This window comes from Solanum lycopersicum, chromosome 5 (assembly GCF_036512215.1).
Source record: "Solanum lycopersicum chromosome 5, SLM_r2.1".
Taxonomy (NCBI): Eukaryota; Viridiplantae; Streptophyta; class Magnoliopsida; order Solanales; family Solanaceae; genus Solanum; species Solanum lycopersicum.
Window position 1 is genome coordinate 29,714,670 of NC_090804.1, and position 17,188 is coordinate 29,731,857.

The window sequence follows — 17,188 nt, forward strand, 5'->3', positions numbered from 1 at the left end:
CAAGGTGGTATTCGTAGATTAAGTTATACATAAGGCATGGGATTATCTCCTGGACTTATTTCTCCAAGAGAAATTTCTTTCGAATGATTTAAAGATCTTGAAAACTAGGGTTGTTTCCCGTCGTTCTTGTTGAACTCCTTTCCCTAGTATCCTTGTTATGATTTCAATGTTCAATATGTTAGAAATCATTATGTTGTTATGTGGTTCTGGCTGATATTGATGTGTATGGTTTTTGATTAATAATGATTGAATGAACCTATTAATTGGATTCGTTTGATGCTAACTGTTATTATGTGAATTAAAAACATGATACTATGTTAAAGATATGTCCGAAAATGCTATATATGAAGATGTTAAGGTATGTAGTGCATACTTTCTGTTTAAATGACGTTATAAAGATGGTATGTTGATCAAATGCTAACATTATGTTGTCCAAGATGTGTAAAAAACGTTATGCCTGAAGTTATGTTATAAGGTCAGCTAAAAAGATCTCCGTGAAATTATAATTTGAGTGAATGTTTGCCTTATGTCATTGTTCAAAAAATGGGAATTGGCTATGATGTTATGTCTAAATAAGTAAAATATTGTCTAATGAATAATTTCTCCCAAATGGAGCATGATTGAATGAAACTTTTGCTTATGCCAACAAAATAGTTATGAAATTTATAACCAATTGCTCATGCCAATACTCATCTTATGCCAATAAATTGGCTAACACTACATTGTCAAACAATTTGTAGGAAATTGGATATAATATTATATTAAATAACTAAAAGATTTGCTAATGTATAATGTATAAAAACTTAAGCATGTGGAACATGAAATTTGCTTATGCCAACAAATATGGTTATGAAACCTATGCCCAATTGTTTATGCCAATACTAATCGTATGCCAATAAAATGGCTAATACATTGTCTAAAAGTGATGCATGTAAATGGCTATAATATTATGTTAAATAATTAAAATATGGTTAATGGTTAATACATATTAAATTTAAATATGAACATACGTAAAATTGGCACATTCCAACAAAAATGGTTATGTAGTTTAATATTCAAAGGTTGAGGCCAATACTAATCATATGCCAATCTTGTGTAGTTAGAGTATCAAATGATAATATAAGCATTTCTAAACTAATTCAATGAACCCATAATCAAGGGAAAACTCCCAACATGCTCTAAAAGAATGACATATGAACTCATGAAACTCATTGAGTGAAGTGCTCATCATGCATAAATGATGATATGAATCTACTACACTAAAGTAAGTAAGTAACGTGAGTTATAACATAAATAAAGGGGTCTAAAGTAATAAAGTGACCAAAATGGGGTGTTAAAGGAAGTGAGACAAGTCTCACTTACACCTAAGCTACTATGTTAAAAGAATACTCACGTATGAAGGTAATAGAATGTGTGGTGAACCAGTCTCATTAACACCAAAGGATGGATATGTAAGGAAAATTCACATTTCATCAATGTAAAGTAAGGATGACCAGTCATCAATAGAGTAAGTAAATCTCAATCTAGAAGCAAACCTCCATAATGCTTGAGTCAACACTATAAGATAAAGAAGAAATGAACATTCACGTTATGAGGTGAATAATTATGTTAATCCATGATGCTAATGAAAATGGTGACACCTTGATAAGAGGTTAAGATGAATGGTGAGACAAGTCTCAACCAAGCCTAAGTAAAGGTCACTAAAAGTACTCACCTAAGAGAGTGTTGAATATCAGGAGATAAGTCTCAATCATACTCTATATGTAATTGTAAGGACAACTCACACTTAATACTAATGATGAGATGAGAAATCATCTAATGATCAATGATTCCATCATGCTAGAAGTCATCTTTCATTATGTATGAGTTGAATGTAATGGAACTTTATATTGAGCACCGATAGGCTGCCTATGAGCGGTGATTCCTTCCTTCGGGAATGGCGGAGGTTCACGTAACTCTCATGAGATGAGACTGTCCGGGATGTCGGGTATGGGTATCTCCTAGTCTTTGAGCCTATACTGCCAATATAGGGATCTAGCAAGGTTGGACTCCCTCTATACGCTAGCATGTTCGGGTCAGTTTGGCCGGTGATTCCACCTCTTTTCTGTGTGGGGCAGACATTGGATTTCATGATGCTCATATGATCTATGTCGGTTAAGGTTAAAGTTACCAAAGAAAGAATGAGGCAAACCTCAAAGTATGAAAGATAATGAAATGAATGATACCGAAGGTGTTGTGTAAGACAATCAGAAGGTGAAATCAGATTCAAGTAATGACATTAGGTCATTCTTGGTCATTGCACTTCATAATCCCGATGAGTCTTAAACTTCATCCTAGGTATAGCTGGTGTTTACATTAGCCTACGAATGAATGAAATGAATGATGTTAAGTACGAATGAACGAACGAAGCAGACTCTGTGTTTGCTAAAGAAGGCCCTCAGGTTGAGGTCCCATATGGATGTTGGGCCTTCACTTGAGATGTCTTAATGCTACATCAACAATTCCAAAGTCTCGTGTATATGAAATGTATAATATATAGAACATGAAAGTAATGAAATCAATGGCATTATCAATAGATAATTGCTTATGAAAGGTAATGAATATGTAGTGTAAAGAATGACTCACTATAAGGTAGGGAAATCATTCCTTAGTCCTTGGATTACTTACATCGATTCATTGTAGGTATGGGACTACAATGAATCATTGCTCTTGTAAGTAAAAAGAATTATTGAACTACATAACAAGAAGAAGAAAAACACTATAAAATAATTCAAGTGTACAAAGAGGAGCTTTCGGCCTAAGAGGATCAGAAATCTCAAATCTTTGCCCGAGTTGTTCTAAAATTATTTTGATGATACTAATGTTTTGTAATCATATAGAAAATGAGTTGTGTGCTTTGAATTCATTAAAATACATCATATTCATACCACAATTCACAACTAACGATTTAGGAAAGTCTAGTGACTAGGCTTTCCAGAAATAGCATGTTGTTTAGGAAGAGCTTTCTTTGATCATGCATAACCTTATGTGTATGTGTGCATACACCCATACACCCATACTTAGTACAAGTGGTGTACTGACCCTACTATTTACTATTTTATAGATGCAGGTTAAGGGACATATTGACGACTCTTGCAACGGTTCGGACATCAGCGTTTCTCCAGACCATTTGGTATGTCCTCTTGATTTCGAGGATGCTACAGTTTTAGTCTAGCCTTAGTTTTAGACAAAGCTAGTGGATGTTGTCCCTAGCGTTTATTTCGTACTTTCATTTTGAAGCTTTTGTGATAAGGTCATATTTGGCAAATGTATTTATGATATATTCTAATTCTGTTTCGAATTGATTCTTATGATAGATGGTTGTTACATTTATGTTGTGCTTAGTATATGATGAATGCATGAAATAACTATATAAAGTCTATGTATACTTCATAGTCAATGCCCTCGAACAAATCAGGACATACCAATCTTCAGAGAATCAACTTCCAAAAAATTCACCTTCTAAGAACATTCCCTTGCCTTCAACCTATACTTTTTTAGAAATATAGAATAGTATTGGTTCAGTACTAACATTGTATTTAGTGTTGCATTATGCAAAAAGATGCTGAAGTGGACATTTTAGTTGAAACATACTTTTCATGCTATTTTAGTAAACCCTTTATGAATCAAGTTACTAAGCATCATATAAGTCATCATTTAGCATACAAGGTAAAACTTGCGTAACTTCAACATATAGGCTCATTAATCGAGACATCCATTATCCATTTAAACCTTCCTATCAAAATTAACCTTAGACGCACCTAGTTAAGACATGAGGAGATGCCCATACAACCTCTTCTATACACACCTAAGTAATCCTTCAGACTATAAAAGATAAGCATGCTTCATTTAAATTTGACAAGTCAAAATTCATTACTAAAGATAATAGAAGGAACATACATGCATTTAGGAACTTTACATAAAGACCATCATCCAAGACAACTCCAAATTACATTAATGCAACGTGAAAGTAGCATCACGTACTACTACTTCCACTTAGTTCTCCTTAGAAATCACCTTAGACTAGGCACATCACATTCATTATTTGCATAACTTTCATCTAACAAGACATAATATCAACATTCCTCATTCACATTAGACATAAAGTCAACTTACTTCATTTACATCATATAGTGAGTCATTCATACATTCTCTTATAAGGACACACCAAGAATCCCTCCAAATGTCTAATTGTACAATGGATAGATAGAGTCACGTTCGATCACCTACCATAAGTAGTACATCCATTAGAAGACTTAGTTCATTTACATTCATTTGTGGGGGCTAGATTTAACTGAGATAGACCATGAGAGTTGGACATGGAATCCTGGTATTAACCCCTACAGAATGAGGGATCCCCACTTGACTAAGGTAAGGTCATTCTCTTAGCCTTTACATGGATCTCCAATAGCTCCACCTATGTGGCCACATAGTTAAGGGATAAGGAGATTGCTCTAAGTAACTCATCTCTACTCCCGAACAGCACTCATCTCAAGAGGTACATTGAATACAACATCTCTACTCGCGAAGAGTATCCACCCTTCTTCAAGTCCTCTTGGTGCTAGGTATAAGTCCCCATAGAGTTATAGATATTCATTAGATTCATTAGCTATATATTAAGAGATTCTACCAAATACTACATCTCAACTCACAAAGAGTACTAATCTCTAGAGCTCTAAAGGTTACTTTTGAATACTACATATCATCTCATAAAGAGTATGCAACCTCCAACCTTTCTTCGGAAAGCTCTTGGGAATATTGAGGTTGCTACTAAACACTTCATCTCAACTCACAAAGAGTGTTCACCCGAAAATTCCCCTTTTCATTACTAGAGTATTTTAGGAATAGTAGGGTTGTTCTAGATACTTCATCTCTATCCACGATTAGTGTCTACCTAAAATCCCCCATTATCATTCATTAACATCATTCTTTTATTCCTAGTGTGAGTGTGTGAGTATATGTGACAACACTATTCACATAATCACCATATTTATAACATTGACTTCTAAACATAATCATGCTACATTCATCATATTTCAGACATTATCATGATTCACATGCACATTTTAACTCATTTAGATATAGCATCTTCAAGATACACATTTTCAACTTCCTAAGACATATCATGTATATATATTTTAACACCTCCTTACTACACATTAAATTCTTTAAAGCCCATCATCACAATACACAGATATATTCATATATTTCAAGTAAACACCGCCACTAAAGATGGAACAGACCACTCAAGATCAATTCAATAAGAACTAAACCATATAAACCAACCTACTCTTAATCCAAGCCTTGACCACCTTTCTGAATATTTCACAAAATCATAATAATAATAAAACATAATAAGGCAATAGGTAATCCACAATACAACATAACAAACACGACTTTAACATAATCTTATATTAGATATTAAAGCCATTTCACAAGTCAAAAGTTGAGATTTTGCATGAGCATGGGTTCATTGAGTTTTTTACCTTAAAATCATCAACTAACATTAAAAATATCATATTTCTTCTTTAGAATGTTTTCATGCAAAGACCCATGCTTAGAATCAAAATAGAAGAACTAAGGAAATTTGAAACCTTTTTTAAAAAGTCTTTGGAATGGCTCCTTGAATGTAGGAAGAATCAAGGATGAACAACCATACCTTAATATGAAGAAACCCACTTGGTTTGGTGGATATCGTCCATAACCTTCAATCCTAGCTCTACCTTGAGTTCAAGCTTTTATGGGGGTTTTAGAGAGTTTTTCTTGAGAGAGAGGTTTTGATTTTGAATAATGAAGGCTAAATTAGGTTCTAGGAGTATAAAATGACTTAAAATACCTAAAAATTCATAAACCAATCGTCCATAAAATTTAAAAGACTTGGGGTGAATTTACCAAAACACCCAAGCTTGGCCGAAATGCAGAGGCAGATTGCAGGTTCAAAACGATGGACCCATCTACTGGGCGATATTTTAATGACAGCCTGTCCTACTGTGCATCTTTTGATTTAGAGAGTAATTTCTTGGGGTCTAACCTCCCACCACTAAGTGTAGATCTATGTCCCAAATGAAGGGTTGTCATTCTATCTACTTCTCGTCGACTAGGGGCGTTGTTTGGACAGTGTTTGGCAGACTTTATGCCAAGTCTTGGGTCCTCCTCAAAGATCCTTAGGGTGGTCTTTGGGGAGTCGTACCCGGATGTTAAACCCCTATACATGTTCATCAAGGTCTTAGGTTCCTCACCAACAATTTTAGACAGCAAATATCTCACTAAACATGCAAAGGCACACTAGAACACACACAAGAACGTCTTGATGTTTGACTTCCAAACTACCAAACTAACCTCAAATGCTAAATTCATTATTTTAATACAAAAATTAACTCATGAAACACATGTGAAGCCCTCAAAAATCTTCCATCGCATATATATGAAAAGTGGCACGGAATTGAAACTTTTTCTTAAATTATAAAGCAGAATCATTTAATAAAACTTAAGCCTTTATAACATATGTCTCAAAACATCTATAACAACATGTGTACAAATGGCTTAGGACGCAGCCCATAAAAGTCTAAAGTTATTAAAGAACATAAAAGAGACATAAGGCTGGTGTGCTCGGATGCTATGAGGACTCACAAATGTTCACTCCTTGAAAGCCTTGGAAACTCTACCCTTCAAAGAAACTAAATATTCTCAACACCCTACATTGGATTAGATTGTAGGCAAAATATGTGTTAGTACAAAATATACCAAGTATGGAAACTAGTATACCAAACACAAGATATCTCAAAGGGTTAGCAACAAAAACATAATCATAAGAGATAATAGCATGAACATAACATGAATATCATAAGCATAATAAATCATCATGAAGAATATGTAAGTTCATACTTAAACCGTTGATCTTATTACTCAAATGAACTACTTCACAAGCCACCTCCAAGTATACTTGTGTAAGGCTAAGGTAACATCCCATACTATTATCTAAGATAAGTACCTCTGTTTGATCATTCTTGATCATAATCCACTTTCATAATTAAGACCTAAGTTCTTCATGACATATGGTCTATATGCCCCTAGAACACCTTAATGCAAACTTGTGCAATGCATGTGAGGGCATCCCATTCTACCTCACATACTAAGCATATGTTTAGATCACCATAAATTAATTTCATCAACTTTAGGTGTTACTAATAGACCTACTTAATATTTACAAGGAACTATCATCTTAAGTTAATCATATCATGCAAAGCAACTAAAGCCACTACCCAAGCTAAAAATACATCACATAAAGGTCATGTCATAAGTATCTTCAAGTCATACTTGTTCCATGTACGAATGGCATCCCATAGGGAGTGAGTGGTTCTCCTTGACTTCATGTTCTTGGCATACACTAGACTTGAAACCTTAAAGAGAGACAAAAACAAAATAAAAAGTAAATTAGGAAATAGTTTACTAAATTTCAATAATGTCGTTATAATTAATCTAAAAGCCACATTCCCCGACAGTGGTGCAAAAATTTGATGCGCTCAAATTACACCTTTCTAAGGAAGCATAAGCAATTGTTATCAAGTAAATAACCCAACTTGTAGGAATTGTGTTTAATCCCACGAGGAAAATGATTTATACTTAAACTTAACTAATTATATTTGTTTAGACAATGTATTGCCTGAAACAAGTAAATAAAAAGGGGGATTTGTTTAACAAATTCGTCAAATTATGTAAGTAAGTAGTGAGAAAGATTTAAACTTTAATTGTTTTAAAGATGAGAGGACTAGGACATAATTGTTTCGCACAAACTCATTCCATGGTAATCCTAGTAATAGTAATCCTCTCCTAGTGTATGACATGCAAAGTTATAATTTAGGTATTTTTAAATTTTTGATCCGGCATCTAACGAATTTTACCCCACACCTTGGACCTCCTATGTGTGAATAAATTACTAACCCTTACGTTTATCTCATATTAGACATCACGTCGAAGTATGGCTTTAATTTTCACTCTCCCACCAATCGACACTAGACTATTAGATAGTATCACACTAAATCTATGTTAGTAATTATTTTCTTATTAACTAACTCGTTGGTCCGTTAAGTAGCAACAAGGTTAGTTCTAACGTTCGTCACCGTTAAAAAGTATTTTAAATGAAAGAATTATCAATGCATGCTATAACACTATTAAAGAATTGCTTAATTACTAATACTTTGTTAATCCCTCATAGTTCCCACAACCCTGGTCGTTGCTTTAGTTCCCATATTAACAAGAACACAATTCGTGTTTTTTAGATGAAAGAATCATGAACTTACATAATAATGAGAATAATTCCCAAATTTTGACTTGTATTGCAAAGCCAAAATCATCAAAAAAGTTCATTAAAAATCAACAATTGCCAAGAGAATATGCAAGTTAATTTACCAAAGCATAAACTAATCAAGAAAAATAATGTCTATCATTTAAACATAAGTTTTTCCTCCCCTATATATAGAAAACTAAGTTTGACATTGCGTTGACCTTCTTTGTACGGCAAGCAGCAACAAGGCGAGTTCTATTATCATCCGACATTAAAAAGACTTCTAAACGAAAGAATATCAATGCATGCAATAACACAATTAATTAATTGCTTAGTTACTACTTATTCTTTGGTAATTGCTCATGCTTACCACAACCGTAGTCGTGTAAATTGTTCCCTCGATAGTCGGAGGAAACAAAAGGTCCACTCACTGATCTTCATAGTCCTTGATCTTTTATTGAAAGGAGGCGTATGTTACTTCATTTATGTGAGAAGATCTTTCATCCTTCTTCGCTACAAATAAGATAGATTTTCCCACATTCCTTTCATAATTCAACAAATGACTAGAAAATGGAAACAATATTTTAATTGGTCAAAATAAATATTTGACAATTGGAAATATCAAAAGATTTCACACAGAAATTGAAGTGTAGCATAATTTAGTTAATAAAAATGGATGAGTACTTTGTAGATCCTATTCCTTTTATGAGGGAGGATTAAACCCTAGTTGAATCCTACAAGGAAAGTAGTTGTTTATTTTAAACAGTTTTCCTTTCTTTTTGTAAGGACTCTTCTGCACTTCTTTTTCATATTTAGGAGTCTTCACTTTTAATGCATATCTACTTATATATCATTCTTTTATATCAGTTCTGGTTCAAGGCTGTGAAACTAGGTAACTTTTCCATTACCAAAACTATTACTCAGAATATTATCAAGTCATCAGTTTCCTACTTTTTAATGATGCCAAAATATTTCTTTGATTTCCCTTTCTTCTAATAGAGTCCACACAGCCCTAACAAAGAAACACAATACTTCCCGCTTTTGACATATAAAACGAAAGTAAATTACGAATAACAAGCAAGGAATCAAAGCAAACTCAGACCATAGAGTAACTTGCAATCTAGTTAATTGTTGAACAACTTAAGTGAACTGTTGAGGTTTGCTGCTAGCGTTAGTCTCTTTTATCATAGAGTAATATAAAGTTTCTAAGCATAGTGAAGTTTGGTGAAAATTCCTATGAATATAGGTCTTGGTTTTTCATCTCTTGACAAATGAGGTTTTCAACGACAAATTTATTTTATTGTGTTGGGATTTTCTCTCATAATTCAAAAAGAACCCAGTTCTTATTAAGGTGGTCAATGTTTCTTCAATTAAAGAATGTAAGAATATTTTTTTTTGAAAAAAATGGCTATCCCTTCATTCCCATTTCTTACTTGAGAGAGAAGCTGGGAAGAAGCGACAAAACAATTCTTGCCGAAGGGGTGTCAAGTGACACCCATTCGCCAGAAAATTAAACTATATGTAGTTCAAATTTTATTTAACAAATAGATATACAATTGCTGACAACTCCTAACATAAATCCAAGAAGGCTTAGTGCTATGGTGAAGGTGTTGCAAAAGTTCCTTAAGGTCAATTATTGATATTCCTTCTTGAAAATTCTGGTTCCGACACTAGGGAAAAGTATTTGTTTCACTCACCTGCCATAGGTTGTACTTTCTTCTTTCTTAACCGTCCGCCTCTTTGGCTTAGGATTATTAGTGGTTCGATCAATGTCAGAAGAGGAGGAATGAAATTCCCTTCTTGTTCAAACAATCAAAGAATCAATCATGCACCCAGTGGTTAAGGGAGAGCATCAACGCGGTAATGACATCATCAGTGTCATAAGAGGAATCACTGTTCAAAGAGACGGAAGAGCAAAGCCTTAGAGATTTTTGTAGGTATGAAAGGCGGTGTCAGCAAAAAAATTAGAGTGAAATGGGATTGTTCACTGTTCATTGAGGAGAAATGGAGTTCTTTTATTTTATTTTCTTATATGACAAGCATCGCCTCTTAAAATATCTATTTTGGAATTTTTTAAACTTATATTGATATTTTATTTATTTTACAATCTAGCAGAGCTTTTAACCACTGTAATATTAATAAAATTAGACAAGAGTTTAGGAACCCCCTCATTTGCTTGAAAGTATAATAAATTTAGTGAAGGGTACTCAAATCCCCTCAATTCGATACAATATGCGGAGGTTGATTGTAATCCAACAATTAAACCTCCACAACTAGGTGTTTTCTTAGTGTTCTATTTCTGAATCTTTTTAGATTACAATTGTTGTACAAAAAAAATAATGAACCTTTATTAAGTAATTATGCTTCCGCTCAATCATTATACTTCTTTTACATGTTCATAGTTAGTAGTTGCTCATGACTATACCGGTATAAACAGTCTTCTTGGGGTTACATGTGACGCTAAGCACCATGCTATGACTAGGGGTTGTCTCGAGTTGTAACAGTAACTTTTTGTTTTATTCTAATCACTCATGTTAGTTTTATCTCTCTTTTATTGGAACTAACTTTATGTTCCTATATACTATATACTACTACTACTTATTTTTGGATTTGTCATTGATAATCCATATGCATATTCGATTATAAAAGTAAGCTAAATTTCATGAAAGTTTTTTGGTGCTAAAATGCCTTTCCCATTTTAAAGATGTTTGGCATCTACATTTGAGGCTAATTAATTCTTTACCTCATGTAGGGTGGGAGGGGGGACTCTCCATTCTCAAACAAAATACTTTTGTATATCGAGTTGGAATGACTTAAGAGAATGTGTGGTTAAAGGTGAAACCCGGAGCCATCCTTTTAGGGAGACATGCAACCAACTCTCCTTTATAAGAGCACAATTCTTATGTTAAGGGATGAGCATCTAACTATTTTGTGCTAATTAATAGCTGGCACATAATTAAGTTTGAATTACTTTGATTAATTAAGTTTGAATTACTTTGATTAATGGAATCTACATATATATGTTTTCAACCGCTTCATGTTGGATGAAATATTAAATCTATGACTTGTACATCACCTCCTGAAAGTAACTTGTAACTTCCACAAAAGATATTTTCGCCTTAAGAAGTGACTAGAGAAATTACTTGGCTAGACAACAAACTAAGCAATATCTGAATTACAGTATTATGTGTCTTTATAGAAATTCAAACATCTCATAAAAAACTTTGTGACTAACTCGTCCTAAGGAAATATTTGCAGTTGTTAGAAAAGCTAACAAATTCTCATTCAGATTTGAGGGATAAATAGAAAAAAAATTGCATTCCTTATGCTTTGCCACTATACCATGTTTCTCCAGATTTATTGTATGCTCAAGTAAGATGTTCAAGCATTGATCGAGCATTGTTGCCTCAGATGTATGTCATACAACTACATAATGACATAACCATAACATTCTTCAAATTACGTAGGGAAACATTGAATATGTTTTCATCTAAGAAAAGGTACTTTATCTTCCAACAAATCAATGTTTTTCTCTTCATACTATAGATACAAAAGAAGGAAAATAGGGTTAGTCATTGAGGTTGTTGGAGATCCATATACATTTTACATAAATAAATGAATAGAAAACATACCATAAGTATCATCCAATTATCCAACATAGGAGTCAACCTTAAGAGATTTTCTAGTAAGGGGAACAAAAATTTTGAAATATAAGAACTTATTGTCAACCATCTCTATTCCAACAACGATAAAGAGATGTCTTCCTCTTTCAACATCAAATTTGAAATCACCTAAAGAGAAGAATAAATCAGAATGTAAAACAGGATCTCTATTAATCACAATCAACATAAAAAGACCGGAAACATTTAGGACTAATAGCTCACATTTATCAATGATGATGACATTATTATCTCATTAGCACAACATACTCTTACCAAAAGATCCTTAACTATATTTTCATCACAATACAAATCAAGATTGGCATGGTTCAATGATTAAAAGTTTCTCAACTAAATCCTTTTATCATTAAAAACCCTAGAATTCCTAAAATGTTCAACGTATGGAGCACCAATTTCAAAAAAACATGTATCATCTTCGATTGAATACCAAACACCGCGAGGATGATCGTGATGAATCAACTCCAGTTGCCTACATTTTGGGGAAATCATGTGCAAATGACCAAAACCACAAAATTCATGTAACTTCAAACATTCCAAATTAAGGACAGTTTGATAGTATTTTTTTGATATATTCATTCCAGAAAAACTAATCTTCTAGCGTTGAAGTATTTCAAAGATGTACAATTTAGTACAAAATCTTCTAATATTCTGGAACTCTCATTGTTGAGTTTTAGAATTTATTAACTACTACATAGAACTTCTTGTAAGCTATAGGGTTGATCATGCTCCATAACAGTAAACCTTATATTAAGGTGTAAACCCTCCATATTTTTATTCACAGAACGTTCAAGCCACTTGTCAATTATGGAAAAATAAGATAGACCATCATCATATTGAACACAAAATGTAGACTCAACTTTATAATGGAAGAGAAGCTAATGAGAGGTACTATTACATATTTTGAGAGAATAGTTGTTCTAAACGCATCTGCTACGGACTATCGAGATAGAATTTGAACAATAAGAGTGTCAAGTATTTGACTTATCCTGTAAATTTATCATATTCTGTCTCAGTCTTCGCATTTTCCTGAGGTGAGACTTTAATAAGCAGACTTTTGAAGTTGTCGGAGAATTAGTTTTGGTTACTCTTGTTGTTCAATTTGTATTACTATTGCTACCTGAAATCACAGTATCAATGAACCACTCAACTGTAAATATGTTGTTGAAAAATAAGAGGAGCGACCTTGGAAATGTCAAAATCCTTTGAAATAGTCACAACCTTTCTAAAAAGTGTGACTTTCCAGAAAAGTCAGAATTCTTCAAAGAATCACAAATCTTAATAAAAGCTACTTTAATTTTGTTGAAAAACAACAAAGGTCTAAGAAGGGTGGAGGTGGAGGGGAGGGGGATTTGTAGACATTAATACTACTAATTCGTTTACATGTAACTATAATTGCTATAGACAATTTGTATTTTTTTAATTCTTTCTTTGATGTCCAACTAACAAAGTAATATCACATGACACTGTTTGTTAATGTGACAATATATGTATGATATGTTTTAATATAATTTTGTTTTTGAAAAGATATAGGTTGGAAAAGGGAAACTGAAGGAGGAGATTACATTTAAGTAAGGAATCAGATGATCTCACCAATAAAGTGAAAATTTATTAGTCAATGCCACTAAGATTATATCATGTAATAGCATATTATTACAATTTATGGCACTTTTAAACAATATTCAAACAAAAAAAATAACAAAAAGATTTTTTGCATACACTTAATTATTTATCAAAATTCAAACACAAAACTTAAGAAATGAAAGGATAAAGGATATATACACAAGGAAGCTAGAATTGTCATTTCAAAATCATGACTTTTTTTGTTGTATGTACATTTTTAAGAAAGAGTTACTGCCACACAACATAATATAGTTACCATGGAGTTGACCATTTTATATTTTTCTATTTTTTTGTAACACTTTTATATTCATAGAAAAAATATATAGATGTAAATTAATCAACTAATGAGATCTAGACATGTCACAACCCAACCCAACGGATCGTACGGTCACCCACTATAACACCCAAGTAGGAGAACCCTCATACCCCAATAGTTAAACATGGGAAAATTTAAAGAAACCCGAGATGATTTATAGTATTATGATTTTATAAACAATATCTCAGACACTCTTTTAGTTAAAACATGTAAAGTAATTTAACCACCCCCACGAACTTAGTCTAATCAGGTACAAGAGAATACTAAGAGTACAAATTCAACAGATTAATAAGATACAACTCCCCCATGCGAAAAAAGTAGAAGAGGTTGGAGAATTCTTCGTCTTCACCTAATGAAACATCACAAACCCTGCATCCAAACTACGCCTAAAAGGAATATCAAGAGTAGTATCAGTACAAACACGCGTACTAATAAAAATTATCGGTCAACCCAAAACTCACCACATCAATAAGAAATCAACTAGCAGAAATATACAATTGGCCATCGCTTCTTAACTCTTTTTTCCCTTTTTTTGAACACCTCAAATTTACACTAGTACTTTGATTACTAATCGCATTCTCCATCAACCTACTTACCGGTACTAGATCATCGCCTAACCATTCTAAGGCATAGATAGAGTTTCCCTAATATAATTACAGGCATTCTAACTATATATAGACGTGATAGCCTTCCTTTCACGTCACATACAACACACAATAACCCTTGATATCAGTTACTTGCCCCCTTGAACACTTTGCCCTTCCCTTATACGCACAAGTTCACTTAAACAACAGGAACAATCAAATATAAGTCTTCGTACTCTATACCCACTAAGTACAATAGATATAAATCAATACAACAAAATAATCACATCCATATATGGAACACATACCATTCCATCAACACGAAGAACAGCAATACATTTCACATTCCTTAATCTTTACAATCATGCAAGTCAATTGTCCTCTCATGGATCCAAAAACCAAAAAGTTATCATAACAAAACGTGGTACCTAATAGGATAGTTATGTCGAAACGTGGCAACCGATCCATAGTTATACCCGATCCAAGTTAGTTATGCTGGAACATGTCAACCGATCCAAATTAGTTATACCGGAACATGGAAACCGATCCATTCATCAAACCATAATAACAATCACAATATATCCTCATAGTCATATAACACAATTCATGATTCACAGAGTTTATCATACGTATATCATTATTTACAACAAGAGTGATCAATAATGCAACATTTGTATACCTACACATATTATAATGAAGCAAGAACAACATACCTAACTATATCACAGAATCAACCCCCTCACAATGTATTATTCATCAACGCACATAATGCAACCTTAGTTTCACCAGACTAGCCCTAATTCATTGTCTAAGTCTTCTTCCTAGGGCTTAAATCATAAATAGTTCGGTACAAAAAAGCCGATACACAATTCCTACCATTGATTACATATATTTTGTAGTGAGCACAGATTTTAACTACACATCATAAAACCATAGCCGAAGCAGTTGCGCAAAGTTTTTGACATCAATTCCAATTTTTTGAGCTTCATGATGGTGAATTTTACCAAGAATCTGCTTGATATTACTATTGTCTCGCTAAAATAATCTTCTCCTTCCGTCAAAAGCTTAGAGAATCTTTTGTGAGGCTTCTAGCTTGTGGTATATGATATTAGAGGGAAAGAGTACCACTGATGGAGCCGAAGAGATACTACCTATGGATCTTCTTCACCCTCTTTTGGTTAGGATCCCTCATACCCCATAGTTAAACAAGCAGAAAATTTATAGAAAACCGATATGGTTATAACAATTTGATTTTATAAACATTATGTTTAGACAGTTCAATAGTTATAAAGTACAGCATAATAAGACATAGTTTTCCCTATTCAGAAGGAAAAGTAGAAGCTACTAAGAAACTCTTCATCTTCACCTAATGAAATGACACTAAAACTGTATCTAGACTATGCAAAAAAGGCATAGCAAATGTAGTATTAGTAGAAACACACGTACGGGTAGGCATCATCAATAGACCTGATGCCCACTGCATAAATAGTAAATTAACTAGCACGAACATACAGTCCACCATTGCTTCTCCACACTTTTCCGTCTTTTAAAATACCTTAAATTTTACTCTCACAACTAACCGCCTTCTCGATCTACTCAATTACCAGGTATTAGATCATCACCTAATCATTCTAACACATAGAAAGAGTTTCCCAAATACAATTACAGGCATTCCAACTATGCGCTCACGTTATGCCCTTGGTTTCGCGTCACAATAAAAAAATGGTTAACACTAGCTATCAGGTACTAGCCCCCTTAAACACACTAGGAACAATTAAATTTAAGTCTTCATACATTATACCTACTAAGTACAACAAATATAAATCAATACAACAACATAAGCACATCCATATATAGAACACATACTATGTCATCAACACGAAGAACAACAACATATTTCACATTCCTTAAGATTCACAATTATGTAAATAATTGGTCCTCCCATGGTATCAAACCCAAATAGTTAGCATATAAAAATGTAGTACATGATTCATGTTATGCCTCGTATTTTTTTATATGTAGTGCACATCATGATCTAGTAGACGTAAGTCCGGGGAATGAGATTTTATTTTAAGTTCCAAGTGATTAAAGAAATATTAGGCAAGGATGTTTATTCCAAATGTGATATTAAGTATGAGTTGGCTAATGTAAGTGCCATTAACTTTAAGTGAGGGATTAATTAGTGGCTGATTAGGATTAATTTAATCCAGTGGGCCCCACCACTCATAATTGGTGGCTGATTAGGATTAATTTAATCTAGTGGGACCCACCACTCAAGACAAATATTAAAAAAGGGATCAGATATGGAGCTGGCCTTAGTGGACACGTGTAGAGGGGGCTGCCTCCACTTCATATTATAAATGAGGTGGAGAAATCCACTCAATACTAAATAAAGTGGTGAAATGCATTGCTGCATATCATCTTCTTCTTCACCACTTGGCTTAGGCAGCCATGGAAATGGAGAAACCAACCCTGCAACTCTTGGCAAGCAGCTGCAAATATTTTGGTTAGTAATCTCCTTGCTTGGTGTGTTAATTCTTTAGAATACCTTGTTAATTACCCATTATATTAGAAGGGGGGGCGTGACCAGTAGCTTAGGAAGTTTGTTTTAGTTATTGAATGTGCTAAGTATGAACGGAAACTATAATCGGATTATTAGTGGTGT

At 33.5% G+C, this 17,188-nt stretch overlaps 1 protein-coding gene and 1 pseudogene across 1 annotated transcript in view; both read right to left on the reverse strand.

The window, feature by feature from the left end:
• The window catches only part of LOC138348558 (uncharacterized), a 113,567-nt gene that overhangs the window by 17,575 nt on the left and 78,804 nt on the right, over positions 1–17,188 (reverse strand). The window lies entirely within an intron of this gene.
• On the reverse strand, positions 11,104–11,218 carry LOC138348993 (U6atac minor spliceosomal RNA; annotated as a pseudogene).